General features: G+C 38.8%; 1 long non-coding RNA gene across 1 annotated transcript; it reads right to left on the reverse strand.

The window, feature by feature from the left end:
* Positions 1 to 8859: 8859 nt before the first annotated feature.
* LOC126592048 (uncharacterized) lies at positions 8860 to 23155 on the reverse strand. The gene is made up of 2 exons (XR_007612590.1): positions 22913 to 23155; positions 8860 to 9034 (listed from the first exon to the last, which is right to left on the reverse strand). It is a non-coding gene; the product is annotated as an uncharacterized LOC126592048 (long non-coding RNA).
* Between the last annotated feature and the right edge of the window lie 402 nt (positions 23156 to 23557).

Here is a 23557-nt window from a genome sequence, read left to right on the forward strand (position 1 = left end):
AATCCAGTTTAACATATAAAGGGCATAAATTATTGTTTGAGCCGTCTCATATAAATGTTATATGCTTAAACGATAAAGTCCAAGGAATATGTGATTGGGAGAATGTAATCTAATGAAGTTAGATTCTTGAGACCATTCTTTCGTAGACACATCCTAAACGTTCCTGATCATAGGATTGCCAATTGGGCATTGACAGTCCGTCAAGATCGGTACGTACTATGTCTTCTCTCAGGGAGAGTGATTAGTCTCAAATCATTGGTGTGTGTGACATCAAGACAAGTGCGGTAGGTGCTCAATAGAGAATGAGTTCACTGAACGCGATCAACGAAGAGTTCTCATATTCCATGTCACATAAGAACTCATGGTTGGGATGATGCAAAGTAGTCCTTTGACCTGAGGCATCATAGTTGTCTTGTGGTTAAGACCTTGATCTTTGATTATGTCAAAGTCATCCCACCAGGAGGGTGTCCACGGCATCGTTGGGGTCAAGCCGCTTAGCTATGGAGACAAGTGAATGCGCAACAAGGGATCTCTAACCTTCAAACCGTTTGAGGGAGAATACTCTCTGATATGATTTGAATCTCTGGCCAGAGTATGAATGAGATTTGGGAATGCGTTCCTAATCACATTCAAGGTAATCATATAAGCACAAGACACACATTGGATAGTAGACATGAGAAAATAAACTATCAAACCAAACAATGTGGTCAAGAGTATTAGATTAGAGAAGGACCGTATTGCATTTGTAATCCCAGACTGAATAGGTTCTCCACCTCTTCTGATTAGCTTGGGTAACCATGACATACGGCTAGGTGTCACTCATGGTTTGTGGAAGCCCTAAACGTGTGTAATCACTAAAGGGAGAATTGAAAATAGTTTCAATTCACAATCGATGTAAAATGGTTTTAATCGCCCACTACCTCGCTAAAAGGAACCTAATGGATCGTACACCGTGTAAGGTAGAGATGGACGAAATAAATGAAATGAGTAAGATTAATTGAATGGTTTAATTATTTATGGCAAGGATTAATTAATATGTTAATTAATCAAACGAATAAGTTCGTTAAAGACTTCGGGATAGTTTTGGACCTTAAGGCCCAATGGGCTTCGAACGCCAAGCCCATTAACTTAAGTTGTATGACAATTTAATGAATAAAGATTCATTAAAGCCCAAAAGCCCAAAAATCCCTAAATGGCCGGCCATAAGGAATGAATTAGGGTTTTTGGTTGTTTAGGTCACTTAAAGAAGTGACTATATAAATGACTTTATAGCCAAATATTCATTAAGTGAAATAAGGGTTTATTTTTGGGGAAAATTGGTGAGAATTGTCTCTCCATTTTCTCTCTAAAGAGGCCAACACCTTGGAGGTGATTAGCTAGTCATCTAATCCTCCAAGGTCACTCATTCATCATCCAATCTCTCCTTGGTGTAGAGACTTAGAGGTTCTCAATTTTGGGAACTTGGAGAACCTATTCTTCCATCCAAATCCATGGATCTAAGAAGCAAGGAATGAAGGCCCTATCTCTTTGGGTGATTAGCCTTTGCTTATGCAAAGAGGAATCTACAAAGGTATTAATTTCAACTCACTTATTTTTGAGTTGATTATTGGTTCACCAATCTACTAGGCTTTGAATTTCATGGGTAAATGTTTTGTTTTTGAGTGCATGTAAGCATGATTCCGCCTTTAATTGTTAATTGCATGCTATATGATGTTGCTCAAATGAACATGTTTTACAAAATAATTCCTTCAATGAGTGTTTGTAGTTGTAGGTCAACACACTTGCACACACACATGTTGATTTCTAGCCTTCTAATCATCAAAAACGTCCATCCTCATGTCTCCATTCTTGCACTATCCAATCTTGGCCCAAAAATGCTCCTAAGTGCTCCAAAGAGCACTTTGTTGTCAACTTTGTTATTTGAACCTACAAACACACGAAAATAGTTTAAAGTACTAAAATAACTAGAATTAAACTAAGTAAATGCCATGAAACAAGCTCACTAAGTTGCATAAATATGCTCCTATCAAATTCCCCCACACTTAGCTTTTGCTAGTCCCTTGAGCAAAACAAAAGAAACAAAATGAAACAAAACAAACAAAACATAACCTAACCTTCCAACATTTGCCTCAGGGATTTCCAATGCACATGACATGTTACAAATCATCATTCCCACAGATTTTGGTTATCTTCACACTTGAGCACCAACTTAATCACAGTCACTACTTACTAGTTCACAATTTACCAATTAAAACAATGTTTTGAATGTAGTAACATGCCTTAGAGAATTTGCTCAATTCCTTACAAGATACTCTCTATTTTCACACACATTTTCTGACTACACACCCTACACTAGTATATGTGAGAAGATTAATGTAAACACGAAAGACTAGGACTCACATATGTTATAACAAAGAAAGCAATTTTCTGGAGTTATTAAGCATGTTTAGATATGATCTCATGAATGGAATGCTACTACTTAGATGCGAGAACCAGTGACACCATATGCTTATACCAATTTCAAACTCCACAAATTGAAACATACAACACTCAAGATTGAAGTCAAGGGTTGTAACAGGGCTTGGGGGTAATGGCTAATAAAGAAAGCATAGGAATAACAAACGTTCTTAAAGCGATAGCAAGCAAAACAATGAAATAGACACTTGGAATTCACTTTAGAATGCAGAATCAACTTTTAAATACAAAGGGAAGATTCATGCAACACTTAGGGCCGAATTCAATGTTTTGGACCCTTTTTTTAACAAACTTTTTTCTTTTCACTCTTTTTTTTTTCTTTTCTACCCGTGCCTTATTAAGGACTTTGGCACACACACACACACACAAGAATCACTTCCCCCACACTTGCTTTCTGCAATACATTGATAAAAAAAGAGTTCATTTTAAGTCATGCTTTACTATGCTTCAAGAACAAGGGTATGGATGGTCCTAAAACTAGGCTAGGTAAGGATAGTGTGGATTAACAAAGAACATAGGCTTAACAAGGCTCAACGGGGTTAAACTTAAACACATAATGAAATAGGGGCACGGCAATTTGACTTTGGTGGTCACTACACAACTTCATCTTGAAAATGTGTTATGCAAATCAATAGCATGCTTTGAATGAAATAGGCATGAGTTCTAGCATTTGGAACTAAATGATGAAACGCCTTCTAAGTAGCAACCAAGCAAAGAATAATGAGATCATGCAACAACTTTAGAAAACAATGATGCACAGATTATTAACTCTCCAAATAAACATTTAGGCTCAAGTTTCACAAGGTTGTAGCGTACATTTGAGTTCCTTCTTTCAAGCATGTTACAAAACTGATGATTGCATGTGAATTCATAAATTATAACCACAACCAAGCATACACCAAAGAGTAAATCAAATTTTTATCCAAGTTTATAACTCTCTTTAACAGTCATGTAATTAAAAACCAAATCCTCATTATTGTGTTGGAAGGTACCCTAAGACACAGATAAACATACAAAAACAATTCTTTTGGGGTTTTTCAAAACAATTTTTCAAATTTTTATGAGATTTTTGGATTTTTATGTCAAAACACACTGAAACACTCCAAAACAGCTTAAAAACACTTAAAACAGAAAGGAACAACACTAGAAGTAATGGGTGATAAACTCCTACGAATTTCATGCAAAACAATCCCCCCCCCCACACACTTAAATCAAACATTGTCCTCAATGTTTCAAGCATAAACTCACACAAAAAACAAGCAAACAAACAAACAACGAATAAACATGACAAGTATGGCAAAGTAAAAACCAGACAGAGTAGAGTTTAAGAACGTAAATATGGTTTTGGAGATATATGATCTTCTTGTCTTTCCACAGCTTTGATCTCGAACTGGTTTGGAATTCTGAGCGAGGAATATGAGAGTTCCTTGGTTTCAATTCAGACTCCTTCTGCTGGGTTGATTTGATTGTGTAGTCTGCATTCTTCTCTGCTTGTTTCTTCTGCACGGTAGGTAGGCACGAGGTAGAGGTGTTGGTCTGTTTCTTTCTTCAATCTTTCCAAGTGCTCACCTCTTGCTTTCTTTCTCCTTGTCCTTAGCTGAGGATGAATTAGAAAATTGTCTCCACATGCTTCGATGTAACATTTTCAGTTCCCTTATCTGTTCCCCAGGCAGATGTGGTAGACGAAGATGAAGCATAAAATGTTGAAGATGAGTACTCGAGAGCAAGGCTAGGTAAGCAATCAGGAAAGTGTTCCGGGCAGTCGGTTTCAGATCGGAAGATTGATACCAAGTGCTGGCTGATTGCTCTTTTTCTCCTTGTCCCGAAACAACGACAAGGAGAAGGACAGGGAGAAAACATGATATAAGATACTCTTGCTTTCAACCTTCATGATATGAAATACTTTTGCTTTGGATGAGTTGTTTGCAGAGGTACCCCAAGGAATAAGGAACATTGAGTTACTCGAGAGGGTTTGTTAGAAAGGCATTCTCGGAGAAGAAGAAGGGTTATATATGTCTGCCTTGCAATGGAGGGTGAAGGGTGACATTTATTGGAATTAAAAACCGGTACTATTCTTTCACTCTTGTCAACAACCGTTGGATGATTTAATAGTAAACTTCACGTGCTTTCTACTTCACAAGAGATCTTCGACAGATTGCCCGTAATTTCCGCAAGGCTGAGTGTGCATGTGACAGGTGTTGACACGTCTGGAAAATCAAGTGCCTCTTCGATATCTGGAATCGACACTTCGACAAACCGCCCATGATTTCCGCAAAGCTGACTCTGCATGTGACAGATGCTGATACGTCTGGAAAAGCAGATGCCTCTCCGATATCTGGAATTGGTGCTTCGACAAACTGCCCATGATTTTCGCAAAGCTGACTCTGCATGTGACAGATGTTGATACGTCTGGAAAAACAGATGCCTCTTCGATATCTGGAATCGGCGCTTCGACAAATTGCCTGTGATTTCTGCAAAGTTGACTTGGCATGTGATAGATGCTGACACGTCTGGAAAAGCAGATGCCTCTCCGAAACCTGAGCTTGCCTCTTCGATCGTTAAAATCCCGTCGAGTGCAGAGGTTGCATGTGACAAGTGCGGACAAATCTGGAAAAAAAGATTGGTCGTGGTTTCTGAGCAAGCCTAGCTTTTGAGAAAGCTAGCACCTCTTCGATTTTTAAGTTGGCCTCTTCGATTTCTGAGCTCGCCTCTTCGATCTTTGAAATCCCGTCGAGTGCTGATTTTTATAGAGGTACGCAGGACGTTCAAAGCACACTTGAATTTCTGCCTGTAGAAATGATGTGAAAATTATGTTGACACACAAATTAAACCCTATTTGTGACAATTGTAGTAATGATGTAATGTAAGTAGGGATCGTTCCAACTGGGGATTAACTAGGGGTGCTAATCTAATATAAATTGATTTAAAAACACAAAAACTAAACTTAAAGATTCTAACAAGACTACTATGACTCAAAACAGATTTGAAACACTCAAAACTGCCTAAAACAATCAAATTGACTCAAAAAGAAACTAGAACTTGATTTGGACGAATTTGAAAGTGTTTATGACTCCAAATGCTTAAAAACACAAAATAAAACAGATTTGAATGACTAAGACTCAACAAAATATGGGGGGATTGTGTTTGGATGAAATTAAATTAAATGGGCAGATTGTAAAGAAAACAGATTGTATGACAAAATTGTGATGAATCAATGGATGATGGAATAGCTAAGGGGTTCTTCTCCACATATGAAATATATGCAACGTAAATCAATTTCCAGTTATCAATTTAATAAGTTATGAACCTCGACACTCCAAGTTAATTAGGTCCGCTTAAATTAACCTTCAGATTTCCCTAGAATCATTGAATTGGATGAATATGCATCGCAAACAAATTATTCCTAACAGGTTCTCTATATGAACAGCATGATAAAGAAACAAGTTAGAATCATTACGTTCTTTGGAAATCATAAGCATTGACAAGGCATTTGTAACTATGAAAAGCATGATACTCTTGCCAGGAATCTACTTAACACGATCGTGACTAGCGACCTTCACTACTTGCGAATATAAATTCATAACGATTAGGTGAAACAAACTTATATCCTAGCACCAAATTCAAGCATGCAAATTAAGCGTGCACTCTCAATCAACATACAAGAATAAGTTCTAAATCAAACGGTTAAGCAAATTGTATTCACGACTTATGCAACGATAACTGGAAGTAATCAACTTATTTCACATATATAATCATGGTTTTGAATACACCCTTAGCCAAAACGAATTTAGCCAATCATACTTAAAGCAAAACAAAGATTACATGAATTTGACATTGAAATATAAGATAGAATACACCTAAAATTGTTCAACAACTCAGAATGAAGAGCCAAACAATTGAGTGAATCTGTCCCTTTTCCTTGCTTGCGGCAGATTGGGTGTTGATGGTTTCTGGGCTGTTTTGATGATGTAGACTGGATTTTGGGGGGTGTAGAGGCACGGCAAGGGGTGAAGGGTGAGTGTGGAAGAGTGTTTGATGGTTGGAAGGTGGCGGAGAACTCGGCAAAGAGGGTGGAAGAAGGTGGAGCGGCTGCTTGTATTTTTTGGGCGCTAGAATGGTGTTTCTGCGTGAATGGTCAGTGTATCGGGATGTTTGTGGCTGCAAAAGAGAGTTTATTTAAAGGATTTCAGGAATTAAAACCCTAGGTTATTTAGGTAATCAGAAATTAAGTTTAAGGCTTCTAGAAATAGGAAACAAAATCAGAAACTTAAGGGAAATTGACTAAGGGGTGCGGCTAAGGTATGAAACACAAAAGGAATGTGTTTTAATTCAGAAAATAGGAAAGAATCACTCTCCCTTGCACGGCAAGGAAGAGGAAAGGTCAAGGGATGCGGCTGTGATGTAGGAAAGGTTTAGGGAAAGGTTTAAATGTCCTAAAACTGAAGGGAAAGGGTTCCCTTGCATGGCAAGGAAGATGGAATTGTGGAAAAGGCATGTGAGGTGCGGCATTGATGTAAACCATGCAAGAAATGTGTGCTTGATGTCCTAGAATACTTAGAAGACCTTCAAAGTTGATAACACTTAGGGACACTTAGGAAAGGTCAAACCAAAGTAGGAAATCTTGGCTTAACTTTCCTACTTCAAGTAGGAATCCTTGTTGGAGTTGGAATCCTTGTTCTTCTAGGAATCCTCATGTGATTAGGAATCCATCTTCAATTAGGAATCCTTCATCGATTAGGAATCCTTCGTTGATTAGGAATCCTTCATTGATTAGGAAACCTAATTTCTTCAAGTCTTCAATTTATCCACTCCTTTTTGCTCCAAAAGGCTCCAAATTACATCATTTTGCACACTTTGGCCTTAGAATCTGAAAACACACAAAAGTGACTTTAAACACTAAAATAACTAAAGAAACACAACGTAAAAGCATGAGAACAAGCCAATTAAGTCGCATAAATATGCTCCTATCATTAGGATGGATGGGGGTGATAGGAGCTGTTTATGCGACTTAATTGGCTTGTTCTCGTGCATTTACGTTGTGTTTCCTTAGTTATTTTAGTGTTTAAAGTCACTTTTGTGTGTTTTCAGATTCTAAGGCCAAAAGATGCATTTTGGAGCCTTTTGGAGCAAAATTGGGCTTGGAATGATTATCACATGCTTGGAGCAAAAGGATGGACGAAATTGAAGACCAAAACATGCAAGGAATCAGCCAAAGAGAGGACGAAAAATTAATTCAAATCAAGGAAGGAAAAGGAATCCAAGAAGAAGAGGGATTGACTAAGTCCAAATTGCCTAATTTGGTCTTAACTTTCCTATTTCCAATCCATTCAATTTCCAGCAGCAAGGAGGCTTCCTAAATAATTTAGGACACTTAAATATAGCTCCTAGAAATCCTAATACCTGCCTAGGAAGTTGCTGCACCCAACCCTCCAACTTACCTTTATTGCCGCACCAAATCTACATGGAAATCACATTCCCTTTATTTTCTAGTCTTTGCCGCACATCACCTTACCTTTCTCCTTTTAATTCTGATTTCTTACCTTTTCTTGGACGATTTGGAGATTTAAACTTAGCCAATTTCAGTCCCAAACCGTGCCATACCCTTTCCTATACATATATGTTATTGCCGCATCCCCCTTGGCACTTTCCCTTAAGTTTTTTATTTGATTTCCTATTTCTAGAAGCTTTTGACTTAATTTCTGTTTACCTAAATAACCTAGGGTTTTAATTCCTGAAATCCCTTTAAATAAACTTCCTTTTGGCAGCCACAAACATCCCGAATCAATCCCATTCACGCCAGAAACCAGCCACCACTCCTAGACGCGTCCATCCTTCACCACTCTCAATAGTTTCTGCCCAAAAACACTCCTAGCCGCACCATACATCCATCCTAAACACCATTCCACCCTTCTACACCATCCATAACCCCCAAAACCCAATCCATACACTCACCCACTTGTGTGCCGCAGCAAGAAGGAAGAAGGAAGGATCCTTGGATGTTCAAGCTTCATTGTTGGTGCATTCTAGGTGTAATTCGTTTTATGATTTAATTGTGTAATTTCTTTTTGATAGGAGCATATTTATGCGACTTAATTGGCTTGTTCTCGTGCATTTATGTTATGTTTCGTTAGCTATTTTAGTGTTTAAAGTTACTTTTGTGTGTTTTCAGATTCCAAAGCCGAAGTGTGCAAAATGATGTAATTTGGAGCCTTTTGGAGCAAAAGGAATGGATGAATTGAAGACTTGAAGAAATTAGGATTCCTAATCAACGAAGGATTCCTAATTGAAGAAGGATTCCTAATTGAACAAGGATTCCTAATTGAAGAAGGATTCCTAATCGACGAAGGATTCCTAATGGAAGATGGATTCCTAGAAGAACAAGGATTCCTACTCCAACAAGGATTCCTACTTGAAATAGGAAAGTTAAGCCAAAGTTTCCTACTTTGGTTTGATTTTTCCTAAATGTCCCTAAAAGTTCCAGCAATTATGAAGACTTCCTAAGCATTCTAGGACATCAAATACACATCTCTTGCACCTTTTGAACCCTTGCCGCACCCCCCTTGGTATTTCCTCTTCCTTGCCGTGCAAGGCAGAGGGTTATTTCCTGATTCTAAGCTTTAAAACACCTTCCTTTTGTGTTTTAAACCCTAGCCGAATTTCCCTTGCCCTTTCCTTTAATTTTCTGATTTTGTTTCCTATTTCTAGAAGCTTTTGACTTAAATTTCTGTTTACCTAATTAGCCTAGGGTTTTTAATTTCCTAATCCCTTTAAATAAACATGTTTGTGCAGCCACAAACAACCCCATTCAGTCCCATTCACGCCAGAAACATCACCACTCTCTCTGCCGCACCTATCCTTCACCATTCACCATATTTTCTGACCAAAAACCACCCTAGCCGTCCCATACACCTATCCCAGCCATAAACCCATCATTCTACACCATTCATAACCCCCAAAACTCACCCATTCGTGTGCAGCAGCAAGGAGAAAGAAGGAAGGACTCTTGGATGCTTAAGCTTAATCGTTGGTGCATTCTAGGTGTAATTCGTTTTATGATTTCAATGTTTAATTTCTTTTCCTTTCGTTTTGCTACGAACATGAGTGGCTAAACCCCTATTTGTTAGGGGTAATTTCGAAGCCATGACTATGTATGCAAGTTGATTTGATAAATTCCAGTTATGAGTTCTTGAATCGTGAATGCAATTGGCTTAACTGTGCGAGTAATAACTTATTTGTGTTTGTTAATTAGGGGTCGACACTTAATTGGCTTGCATGAATATGTTGCTAGAATATAAGGTTGTTTCACATAATCGTCACACACTTATATTCATATGTAGTGAAGGTCACTAGTCACGATCGCGTTAAGTCCAATTCCTAGCATGAGTGACATGATGTCATAGTTGCAAGTGCTTTGTCAATGCTTATAGTTTTCATTGAACGTAATGATCTTTGATTGTATCTTTATTATGATGTCATGTAGGGAACTTTTGAGGAATGCTTTGGGTTGTCGAATGATGTCATCCAATACACAAGGAAAACTTGAGAATTAACTAGTGATGTCACGGTTAATTTGGGGCATTGTCATTCATAATTCAACGAAGGAATAACTGGAAATCGAGTCGTTTGCATACTTGTCATGTGTGGAGAAAGAGCCTCTAACTAATCCATCATCCATTTAAAATCCCAAAATCGTTTTCAAATCTGTTTTTACTTTGCAATCTGTTTTGTTAGTTATTTTCGTCCAAATCAAACCCCCATTTATTTTGGAGTCCTAGATTAGTTAGAAAGTGTTTTGGTTTATGTTTTTAAGTGTTTTGGTACAAGTTAAAACCCAAATTCGTCCAATTTGGTGCTTTGTGCTCAAAACTGCCCAGAAAGTGTTTTTAAGGCAGTTTTGAGTCTTTTGGTTGCTGTTTTGAGTTTTTCGTTTGTTTTAGTGTTTTAAACTTTAGTTTTGCATTCTTTGAGTCTAATCTAGTGTTTTAAACTTTGTTTTTGAGTTTTTAAGTCAGTTTCCAAGTGTTTAGCAATCCCTCCTAATCCCCGGTCTAGAACGATCCCTACTTACATACTTTACTACATTTGTCAAAAGAGGGTTTAATTTGTGTGCTTAATATATTTCGCATCAAATTTTTGGCGCCGTTGCCGGGGATTAGCAATTTTGCTAATCCCTTGGATTGTTTTTGTTTCTTTTATTTTACTTTGCTTCAGATTTTATTTAAGTTCCTGACCTAATTTTGTTTCTTGTTTCTTAGGTACTAGTGCATCACTCGAAGTTCCAAACCTGTTCGTGAGCATATTTTGGACTTCGACGACGATTTCGAGCGAACTTTGAGAAGAAGGAGGAACCAACAAGAGTCTAACCCTCCCAATTCCGAATCTGACCTTGAAGAAAACGTACAAGAAGAGGAGGAGGCCACGGCAGGGATATTTGAAGAGGTTCAAGGCATGGCGGTGGACAACTGTACACTCAAAGAGCTCTCGGCCTCGGGATTGGATAATGCCGCACCCTTTGATAGGAGCATATTTATGCGACTTAGTTGGCTTGTTCTTAAGCATTTATGTTGTTTTTCTTTAGTTATTTTAGTGTTTAAAGTCATTTTCGTGCAATTTCAGGTTTAGAGACGAAGTATGCAAAGAAGTGCAAAATGGAGCATTTTAGAGCAAAATTGAGGTAGAATGGAGTGTATGCTAATGGAGCTCAAGGAATGGACGAGTTTGAAGGTCAAAGGAGCTTAAGAAATGAAGAAATGAAAGTGAAGAACAAAGAATTCAAATTTGGAAACCAAAGTTTCTAAAGTTGGAAGTTTCTATTCTTGGAGGTTTCCATTTTCGAGAGTTTCTATTCTTGGTTTTGGGCTTTTAGATGACCTAAACCCTAATTCCTTGTGGACCCTAACCCTAGCCACACCTAGGCCTCTAGAATATCTGATTTCCTTGCCTTGCAAGGCATTCTAGAAGGCCCATCTCTAAACCCTAACCCTAGCCGCACCTTAGGCCTTATTCCCACTAAAAATCTGATTGTTTTAACCTAATTTCTGGTGGATTTGGGCTTCTAGAAAACCTAATCTGATTACCCTAGGGTTTTGGATGCCTATATATACTCATTATAACCCCTAGATCAGATCACCACCTCTCATACACAATCATTCACGCCAGAAATCTGCCCTTGCATTCTGCCGCACCTTCCCATCACCAAAGTCCCAAAATTCTGCCCAAAAATCATCCCTAGCCGTACCCCCATCAACCCTAAACCTTTCCCTACCATTCCCCATCCATTCTACACCCTAAATACCACCCAAAACCTGTTCTAAACTTCTCTGCCGCAGCAAGGAGGAAAGGGAAATCATTGATGATCTTGCTGCCAAGTTGGAGTCTTCTAGGTGTTTTCTTTCTTTGGGTTTTAATTTCTAAATTTATGTATCTTTGCTTTGCGAGTATGAGGAACTAAACCCCTCTTAGTTAGGGGGTGATTCGAAACCATGTACATGCTTGCAATATGATTTGATTACATTCAGTTGTTATTTCATAAGTTGTGGATTCAATTCGTTCATCTATTTGATTGATAACTTATTTGTGTATGTTGATTGAGAGTGCACGCTTAGTTTTCATGCATGAATATGATGCTAGATTATGAGGGAGTTTCACCTAATAGTTACAATCTTATAATCACAAGTAGTGAAGGTCGCTTGAAAACGATCGCGTTGAATGAATTCTTGGCATAAGTTTCATGCAATTCATAGTAACAAATGCTTCGTCAATGCTTATGTTTTTCATAGAACGTAATGATTCTTGCTTGTATCTCTATTATGCAATTCATGTAGGGAACTTGTAGGGAAAGTTTTGGGTTGTCGTATGCAATCATCCAACTCAATAACTCGTGGAAAAACTGAGGGTTAATTAGTGCAATTCATGGTTAATTTGGGGCGTTGAGTATTCATAATTTATTGAAAGAACAACTGAAAATCGTTTTGTTTGCAAGTGTGACATGTGTGGAGAAGAACCTCCTAACTAGCCTTTTATCCATCCTTTTCATCCAAAAACGTTTTACAATCTGTTTCGTTTTAAAGTTTCTGTTTTGTTTTCAATTTTCGTCCGAAACAAATCCCCCTTTATTTTGAAGTCTTAGATTAGTTATAAAGTGTTTTGATTTGTGTTTCTAAGTGTTTTGATTCAAGTTTTCACTCAAATTCGTCCAAGTTCTTGTTAGGTTCTCAAAACTGCCCAGAAAGTGGTTTTTAGGCAGTTTTGAGTCATTAGGTTGCTGTTTTGAGTTTTAGGTTTGTTTAAGTGTTTTAACCTTTAGTTTTGCATTCTTTGAGTCTAGTTTAGTGTTTTAAACTTTGTTTTTGAGTTTTTAAGTCAGTTTCCAAGTGTTTAGCAATCCCTCCTAATCCCCGGTCTAGAACGATCCCTACTTACATCTTTGCTACAATTTGATAAAAAGAGGGTTTAATTTGTGTGCTTATCTATTTCGCACCACCCTTGTGCATCCAATACCCCACGGCTGCCCAAGGTAAGACGGAAGAGTTTGAATTAAAGTCAAGTTTGCTTCATCATATTCCTAAATACCATGGCTTGTCCATGGAAGATCCTAACAAACATTTGAAAGAATTTGAAGTAGTTTGCTCTAGCATGACTCCCGTCAATGTTGACGGAAGTATTTTGAAGATGAAGGCTTTTCCATTCTCTTTGATGGATAAAGCCAAGGATTGGTTATACGAGTTAGCTCCTGGAACTGTCACATCTTGGGAAAGTATGAAGAGAGCGTTCTTGGAGAAGTTCTTTCCAACTTCTCGCATCATCCTCCTACGCAAAAAGATAAGCGGAATCCAGCAAGAAGAAGGTGAGTCTTTTCCTACATATTACGAACGATTTAAATCACTTGTTGCTTCTTGTCCACAGCATCAGATGAAGGAGGAGTTGCTTTTGCAATACTTCTATGAGGGTCTCTGATGTGAAAATTAACTAGCACTCAAATTAAACCCTCTTTTTATCAATTGTAGCAATGTATGTAAGTAGGGATCGTTCTAGACCGGGGATTAGGAGGGATTGCAAAATCACTTGGAATTGACTCAGAAACGTAAAAACAAGTTTAAAACACTAAAATAAACTCAAAGAATGCAAAACTAAACTTTAAAACACCAAAACAAACCAAAAGACTCAAAACAGCACCAAAACACTCAAAACTGCCTTAAAAACACAATTTGGGCAGTTTTGGACACTAAGCACCAAATTGGACGAATTTGGGTTTTAACTTCAATCAAAACACTTAAAAACACAAAGTAAAACACTTACTAACTAATTTGACACTTAAAAACAAAGGGGGATTGGTTTTGGACGAATTTAAAACAAAACAAACTTTGTAAATTAGAACAGATTATAAAAACGAATTTGATTTAAATGGGTGAATGGAAGGCTAGCTAAGGGGTTCATCTCCACACATGTTATACTTGCATACAAAACGATTTCCAATTGCTTTTCAATAAACCATGAATTCTCAATGCCCCAAGTTAATTAGGTCCGCTTAAATTAACCCTCAGATTTTCCTAACGTTATTGAATTGGATGATTGCATACGACAACCCAAACATTCCCCACAAGTCCCCTACATGATTGCATAATAGAGATACAAGCAAGAATCATTAAGTTCTATGAAAACCATAAGCATTGACGAAGCACTTGTTACTATGATTGCATGAAACTTATGCCAAGAATTTACTTAACGCGATTGAGATCATCAACCTTTACTACTTGTGAATATAATTCCATAACGATTAGGTGAAATTTCCTTATATCCTAGCATTCAATTTATGCATGATAATTAAGCGTGCACTCTCAACCAACACACACAAATCAATGTAATTCACATAGATAAGTAAATTGAATTCACAACTTATGAAACGCAATTAGAAGTAATCAAATCATATCGCAAGCATAAACATGTATTTCGAATCCCCCCCTAGCCAAGGGGGGGTTTAGTTCCTCATACGCACAAAACAAAGAGAATTCAATTTAAACATTGAAATCATAGGAAAAGAAACACCTAGAAATTCCAGCGACGCGAACTTGAATTGCATGAATCTTCCGAGCTTCCTTCTCCCCCTCCTTGGTGCGGCAAGGACTTTGGACAGGTTCTTTGGGGTTATGGATGGTGTAGAATGGATGGAGGATGTGTGATGGTGTTTAGGGTTGATGGGTGGTGCGGCTAGGGTTGTTTTTGGGCAGAAATTATGGCATATGGTGGTGGAAGGGTGCGGCAAAGAGCAAGGAATGATTTCTGGCGTGAATTGTGAATTGTGGTGAGTGGTGATCTGATTTAGGGGTTAATAGGAGTATATATAGGCACTTAAAACCCTAGGGTAATCAGATATGGACTTGGATAACCCAAATCCACAAGGAAATAGGTCTAAACAATCAGATTTTGCAAGGGAAAAGGGGTCCTAGGTACGGCAGGTTTGTAGGATATGGATAGGCCTTCTAGAATGCCTTGCAAGGCAAGGAACTAGGGCATCTAGAAGCTAGGGTGCGGCACCAATGTAGGGATTAGGGATAGGGCTTCTAGAAAGCCCCAAAACTGATAGGAAATGTAGAAACTCACGGCAAGGAGGGGAATTCTTCTAGAAACTTCTCATTTGTGTCCTACAACACTTAGGAGTCCTTCTAGCATTAGGAAAACATGTCTTAATCCTCCCTTGACTTGGAATTCTTCTCCTACTTCATCTTGGAAACCTTTCCTTCTTGGACTTGGAAATCTTCTTTGTTGCTGAAACTTGATGCCATTTGGATTTAACTTTCCTACTTCGAGTAGGAAACCTTGTTTGAGTAGGAATCTTGATCCTCAAGGAATCCTAATTCAACTAGGATTCCATCTTCACTTAGGCGCTTTCCTACTTCGACTAGGAAACCTTGTTCAAGTAGGAAACATCATCTTCAAATCTTCAATTTCGTCCATCCTCTTGGCCCCAAGCATATGACATCCATTCCAAGCTCAACTTTGCTCCAAAAGGCTCCAAAATGCATCCTTTTTCATATTTTGCCCTTAGAACCTGAAAACACATAAAACTAGCTTAAAAGACCACTTTACTAAGCAAAAACACTATAAATGTACAAGAACAAGCTAAACTAAGGCGCATAAATATGCTCCTATCAGTCTCCTACCTTTAGAACGTCAAATGCTTGATGCTTCGGCGGGGGGAGCATTGGTGGACAAAACACCCATGGCTGCCAAGATCTTGATCTCTAATCGAGCGTTGAACGCTTAACAATACGAGGGAGTAGGCCAAAGGGGACCCCCACGGCACCAAGTACATGAGGTAAGTTCAACTTCCGATCTTCATTCACAATTGGCTAATCTTACTTCTCTTGTGTCTCAGATGGCCGAGGGCATGAAGATGCAAGGACCAATTGTATGTGGCGTATGTTCCATCCAAGGACATGTCTCTGAAAAGTGTCCACAGTTGATTGAAAATGGTGGATGGGAAAGCGCCCATGCAATTGGGTTTCAAGGTCAAAACCAACCAAGGAACGATCCATATTCAAACACATATAATCCCGGTTGGAGAGACCACCCAAATTTCAAGTGGAGGGAGCCCCAACAACCTCAAAACCAAGGAGGCTTTTGGCAACAACCCCCGGGGTTCTTTCCCAAAACTTACGGCCTACCCCAAAATCAAGCCCAATTCGGCCCAAGTGCCTCAGGTACGTCTCTTGACAATGATGCACTTCTTAAGATACTAACTAAGTTGTCTAATGGGTAGGAAGATCAAGCTAAAGCTATGCAAAACCAAGACGAAAGGGTGGATCAACTTGAGAAACAAATTGGGCAGATTGCCGAGTTTGTAGGTAAGTTTCGAGATCCCGGCCAACTCCCTAGTTCCACCATTCCAAATCCAAAGGGAGGTTTCGAAAGTGCAAAGGCAATACTTTTGAGAAGTGGAAAAGAGATTGGGGCAGGTTCTACACCATCACAAACAGGTCCCAAAAGTGATGTAAATGTGCAAATTGAAGAGGAGGAATCAAGCATGCCCACGGCAAAGGTAGACCACCTTTGCCGCAAGCTCCTAGTGCCCCAAATCTGTCCAATTCGTCCAACAAGGGTAAGAATGTGTCAAATTCGGTTCATACTAATGTTTTTCCTTCGAATGTTCCTTTTCCTAGTAGGTTTATGCAAACGAAGAAGGAGGAAGCTGAAAAGGACATCCTTGAGACATTTAGGAAAGTTCAGGTAAACATACCTTTGTTGGATGCAATCAAGCAAGTCCCGAGGTACGCCAAGTTTTTGAAGGAGTTGTGTACCACTAGGAAGAGAATGTCGACTAAGGAAGTGGTAAAGGTAGGTGAGAATGTGTCCGCCATCTTGCAACGCAAACTACCTCCCAAATGCAAGGACCCGGGTAGTTTTACCATTCCTTGTGTCATTGGTAACACTAGATTTGAATCTGCCATGCTTGATTTAGGTGCTTCTATAAATGTTATGCCATATTCCATTTATGCATCTATGAACTTAGGATCATTGAAAAATGATGGTGTAATAATACAATTGGCCGATAGTTTTAACGCCTATCCAAAGGGAGTTTTGGAAGATGTTCTTGTGCAGGTGAATCATTTAGTCTTCCCAGCGGATTTCTATGTCCTCGAAATGGATGAATCGAACCATGCTCCTTCGCTGCCCATCCTCCTAGGAAGGCCATTCATGAAAACGGCCCGGACGAAGATTGACGTGTATAGTGGAACTTTGTCCATGGAATTCGATGGGGAAGTTGTTAATTTTAATCTTTCTGATTCCATTAAATACCCTAGTGAGGACCATTCATGTTTCTCTATTGATATAATTGACTCTTTGGCGCAGGGATATCTCGAAGATTTGAATGACGATGCGCTTGAAAAAGTCATTACACGAGGCATGGAACTCACAACCAAGGGGGCAGATTCTAAGCTACCCCACGACATACATGAATTAGGCCATGCCGTGCCTCCTAGTGAGGAAGTTCTTGAGTTGGTTGCTGCCCTTGATTCATTGCCTACACATGATGGTAAGTTTCCTAACCGTGAGTCCATTCCAATTTCGACTAACAAGTTGCTTCCATCCATCGTTCAGGCACCCATACTTGATCTCAAACCCCTACCAAGCCATTTGAAGTACATCTTTTTGGGGGAAAACGAGACACTACCTGCCATCATCTCTTCATCCCTCACGGCACAAGAGGAAGAGAAGCTAGTGCATGTGTTGAAGTTGTTCAAATCTGCCCTAGGATGGACATTGGCCGATATTAAAGGTATAAGCCCTACGACTTGTATGCATCACATATTTCTTGAGGAGGGGGCCAAACCAACTAGAGAGGCTCAACGTCGTCTTAACCCTCCAATGATGGAAGTGGTGAAAAAGGAGATAATCAAACTTCTAGATTGTGGGGTGATTTATCCCATCTCCGATAGTCGTTGGGTTTCACCTATCCAATGTGTGCCCAAGAAATCTGGAGTGACGGTTGTCGAGAATGCGGAGAATGAGCTTGTGCCCACCCGAATTCAAACTGGTTGGCTTGTGTGCATTATAGGAAGATAAACGCCACCACAAGGAAGGATCACCTCCCTTTGCCGTTTCTAGACCAAATGTTGGAAAGGTTAGCCGGTCATTCCTTTTATTGTTTTCTTGATGGATATTCAGGTTATAACCAAATTGTCATTGCCCCGGATGATCAAGAAAAGACCACTTTTACTTGTCCCTTTGGAACGTTTGCATATCGACGCATGCCATTTGGCTTGTGCAATGCTCCTGCCACGTTTCAAAGGTGTATGGTAAGCATATTTTCGGATTATGTTGAAAAGATTATTGAGATATTCATGGATGATTTTAGTGTGTTTGGTGATTCATTTGACAAATGCTTGGATAATCTCACTTTAATCTTGAAACGTTGTGTTGAAACAAACCTTGTGTTGAATTAGGAAAAGTGTCACTTTATGGTTAAACAAGGTATTGTTTTGGGTCATATAATTTCTGAAAAGGGAATTGAAGTTGATAAGTCGAAAGTAGATCTTGTACGTTACTTACCCTCTCCTACTTCGGTTAGAGAGGTTCGTTCGTTTCTTGGTCATGCAGGATTCTATAGAAGATTTATCAAAGACTTTTCCAAGATTGCACAACCCCTATGCCGCCGCCTCCTCCAAAAGGATGTGTCTTTTGAGTTCAACGAGGCATGTGAGAAGGCATTCAAGCATCTCAAGGAGCTACTTACCACGGCACCCATCATCACTCCTCCGGATTGGTCCATTCCATTTGAATTGATGTGTGATGCCTCGGATTATGCACTTGGGGTTGTTTTGGGTCAAAGAAAAAAAAATAAACATTCCCATGTTATTTATTATGCTTCACGCACTCTAGATGATGCTCAATTGAATTATTCTACAACCGAAAAAGAACTTTTGGCGGTTGTATTTGCTTTAGATAAATTTAGATCATATCTAATTGGTACTAAAGTAATTGTTTTCACTGACCATGCAGCCTTGAAGTATCTTTTCACCAAAAAGGAGGCTAAACCAAGGCTCATTCGTTGGATGCTCTTACTTCAAGAGTTTGATATTGAAATTTGGGACAAGAAAGGTTGTGAAAACGTGGTGGCTGACCACCTAAGCAGATTGGTGCGTGAAGAAGAGTCCCTCCCCATTTCTGAGACATTTCCGGATGAACAACTTCTGTCCATTGAGGTAAGTACCCCTTGGTATGCCGATTTGGTTAATTTCTTGGTGTCTAAGCAAGTTCCTAACACCCTAAGCAAGGTTCAACGTGATAAGTTGAAACATGATGCAAGATTTTATGTGTGGGATGATCCATATCTATGGAAATATTACCCATATCAGATTGTTAGAAGATGTGTGCCAAATTCTGATTTTAATTCAATTCTAGCATTTTGTCATTCTTATGCATGTGGAGGCCATTTTGGCACCCAACGAACAGCCCTCAAAGTGTTAGAATCTGGTTTTTATTGGCCTACATTGTTCAAAGATGCTAGAATGTTTTGCTTAACATGTGATAGATGTCAAAGAACAGGTTCCATTTTGGCAAAAGACCAAATGCCGCAAGCACCCATCTTCAATGTTGAAATTTTTGATGTATGGGGTATTGATTTCATGGGTCCCTTTCCTACTTCATTTGGTTTTACTTATATTTTGCTTGCGGTTGATTATGTTTCCAAATGGGTAGAAGCAAAAGCTACCCGGACTAACGATTCTAGAGTGGTTTCAGATTTCATCAAGACTAACATTTTCTCTATATTTGGGATGCCGCGGGTGTTTATAAGTGATGGAGGCTCCCATTTCTGCAATCGGACCATTGAGGCATTCTTTAAGAAGTACAATGTCAAGCATAAGGTTTCAACACCTTATCACCCTCAAACAAGTGGCCAAGCCGAAGTCTCAAATAGAGAAATCAAGCAAATCTTGGAGAAGACCGTGGGGCCTAACCGAAAAGATTGGAGCATGCGTTTAGACGATGCATTATGGGCGTATCGCACTACCTATAAGACACCCCTAGGGATGTCTCCATTTCGGCTAGTTTATGGCAAGCCTTGTCACTTACCCGTGGAACTAGAGCACAAGGCGCATTGGGCCGTGAAAACGTTCAATTTGGACTTAGATGCTGCTGGAATGCATCGAAAGCTCCAATTGAATGAGCTTGAGGAGCTAAGGAATGAAGCATATGAGAATGCCCGAATCTACAAGGAGAAAACAAAGGCGTTTCATGACAAGATGATTAGGGGCAAAACCTTCTCAATTGGGCAGAAAGTTTTACTTTTTAATTCTCGCTTACGTTTATTTCCTGGTAAGTTACGTTCTAAGTGGATCGGACCTTTTGTTGTTACTAATGTTTTTCCACATGGTGCAGTTCAAGTCCAAAGCTTACGGAACGGGATGGAATTCAAAGTTAACGGGCATCGATTGAAGCCATACTATGAGAGTGCTATGGGGCAGGTTGTGGAGGAGATCCCACTCCATGCCGTGGGCACCAATGGGGCATGATTGTGTTCTTCGTCCGGCTGCAAGACGTAAAAGAAAGCGCTACTTGGGAGGCAACCCATGCAATTCAACAAAGGAAGCCCAAGGAATCACTCCAATTCCCGATTTGCGTTCCTAAACCCTTCTCTTTGTTGATTCTTTCTAATCTGCCTATTTAGTTGTTTTACTTGTTGTTTGTGTGTTTTGTGTGATTCTATGCTTAAAACATTGAGGACAATGTTTGATTTACGTGTGGGGGGGTAACTAAGTGTTTTTCATGTAAATTCGTGGGATTTTATCACCCATTATTTCAAAACTTGTTCTTTGCTGTTTTTAAGTGTTTTTAGTGTGTTTTGGTGTGTTTTAGTGTGTTTTGAAGTAAAAATCCGAAAATCAAAGAAAAAATTGAAAAATTTGTTTTAAAAAAACCCAAAAAGAGTTGTTTTTGTGTGTTTGTTTGTGTTTAGGGTACCTTCCAACACAATGATGAGGATTCGGTTTGTAATTGCATGGCTGTTAAAGAAAGTTATTAACATGATGAAAGTTTGAATTACTCTTTGGTTATGCTTGGTTGTGGTTATAGCTTATGAATTCACATGCAATCACAAAGGATAAAAATTAGTTTTTGTAACATGCTTGAAGGAAGTTACTCAAACGAACGCTACAACCTTGTGAGACTTGAGCCTAAACGTTTATTTGGAGAGTTAAAATCTGTGCATTATTGTTTTCTAAGTCGTTGTATGATCTCATTATTCCTTGCTTGGTTACTACTTAGAAGGCGTTTCATCATTTAGTTCCAAATGCTAGAACTCATGCCCATTTCATTCAAAGCATGTTATTGATTTGCATAACACATATTCAAGATAAAGTTGTGTAGTGACCACCACCATAACCAAAAAGCAGTGAATCCCCTATGTCATTATGTTTTGTAGGTTTTAACCCCATTGAGCCTTGTTTAGCCTTTTCTTTGTTAACCCACATTACCCTCACCTAGCCTAGATTAGGACCATCCTTACCCTTGTTCTTAAAGCATAGTAAAGCATAATTCAAATTGAATTCCTTTTGATTTATATATGGCAGAAAACAAGTGTGGGGGAAAGGTTTCAATTTGGGTATTTTGGGTGCCATAGAACACGGCATGAAAAGAAAAAAAAAAATGAAATTCGTGGAAAAAGAAAAAGAAAAAGTGTGTGAAAAAGAGTCCCAAAGTATTGTTTGTTGAAGAAAGGGGTCCAAAACTTTGAATTCGGCCCTAAATATTGCTTGAATCCTCCCTTCGTGTTTATAAGTTGATTTCTGCAATCTAAGTGAATTCTAAGTTTCAATTTCATTACTTTGCTTGCTATTGCTTTAAGAACGTTTGTTTTCCCTTACCTTTCTTTGTTAGCCAATACCCCAAGCCTCGTTACAACCTTGAACTTCAATCTTGAGTGTTATGTGTTTCAATTTGTGGAGTTTGAATTTGGTATGAGCATATGGTGTCACTGGTTCTCACGTCTAAGTAGTAGCATTCCATTCATGAGATCATATCTTAACATGTTTATTAACTCCAGAAATTGCGTTCTTTGTTATACATATATGTGAGCGTTCGTTTCCATATCTACATCAATCTTCTCACATATAACTAGTATAGGGTGTGTAGTTAGAAAATCTGAGTGAAAATTGAGTGCATATCTTGTAAGGAATTGAGTGATTTCTCTAAGGCATGTTACTACATCAAAAACATTGTTTTAATTGATTAATTGTGAACTAGTAAGTGGTAACTATGATTAAGTATGTGCTTAAGTGTAAAGATGACTAAAATCTGTGGGGAATAACGATTTTTAACATGTCATGTGCTTTGGAAATCCCTGAGGCAAATGTTGGAAGGTTTAGGTTGTGTTTTATTTGTTTTGTTTTGTTTTATTTCTTTGTTTTGCTCGAGGACTAGCAAAAGCTAAGTGTGGGGGGAATTTGATAGGAGCATATTTATACGGCTTAATTGACTTGTTCTCGTGCATTTATGTTATGTTTCGTTAGCTATTTTAGTGTTTAAAGTTACTTTTGTGTGTTTTCAGATTCCAAAGCCGAAGTGTGCAAAATGATGTAATTTGGAGCCTTTTGGAGCAAAAGGAATGGATGAATTGAAGACTTGAAGAAATTAGGATTCCTAATCAACGAAGGATTCCTAATTGAAGAAGGATTCCTAATTGAACAAGGATTCCTAATTGAAGAAGGATTCCTAATCGACGAAGGATTCCTAATGGAAGATGGATTCCTAGAAGAACAAGGATTCCTACTCCAACAAGGATTCCTACTTGAAATAGGAAAGTTAAGCCAAAGTTTCCTACTTTGGTTTGATTTTTCCTAAATGTCCCTAAAAGTTCCAGCAATTATGAAGACTTCCTAAGCATTCTAGGACATCAAATACACATCTCTTGCACCTTTTGAACCCTTGCCGCACCCACCTTGGTATTTCCTCTTCCTTGCCGTGCAAGGGAGAGGGTTATTTCCTGATTCTAAGCTTTAAAACACCTTCCTTTTGTGTTTTAAACCCTAGCCGAATTTCCCTTGCCCTTTCCTTTAATTTTCTGATTTTGTTTCCTATTTCTAGAAGCTTTTGACTTAAATTTCTGTTTACCTAATTAGCCTAGGGTTTTTAATTTCCTAATCCCTTTAAATAAACATGTTTGTGCAGCCACAAACAACCCCATTCAGTCCCATTCACGCCAGAAACATCACCACTCTCTCTGCCGCACCTATCCTTCACCATTCACCATATTTTCTGACCAAAAACCACCCTAGCCGTCCCATACACCTATCCCAGCCATAAACCCATCATTCTACACCATTCATAACCCCCAAAACTCACCCATTCGTGTGCAGCAGCAAGGAGAAAGAAGGAAGGACTCTTGGATGCTTAAGCTTCATCGTTGGTGCATTCTAGGTGTAATTCGTTTTATGATTTCAATGTTTAATTTCTTTTCCTTTCGTTTTGCTACGAACATGAGTGGCTAAACCCCTATTGGTTAGGGGTAATTTCGAAGCCATGACTATGTATGCAAGTTGATTTGATAAATTCCAGTTATGAGTTCTTGAATCGTGAATGCAAT

This window comes from Malus sylvestris, chromosome 12 (genome assembly GCF_916048215.2).
Source record: "Malus sylvestris chromosome 12, drMalSylv7.2, whole genome shotgun sequence".
NCBI classification, from domain to species: domain Eukaryota; kingdom Viridiplantae; phylum Streptophyta; class Magnoliopsida; order Rosales; family Rosaceae; genus Malus; species Malus sylvestris.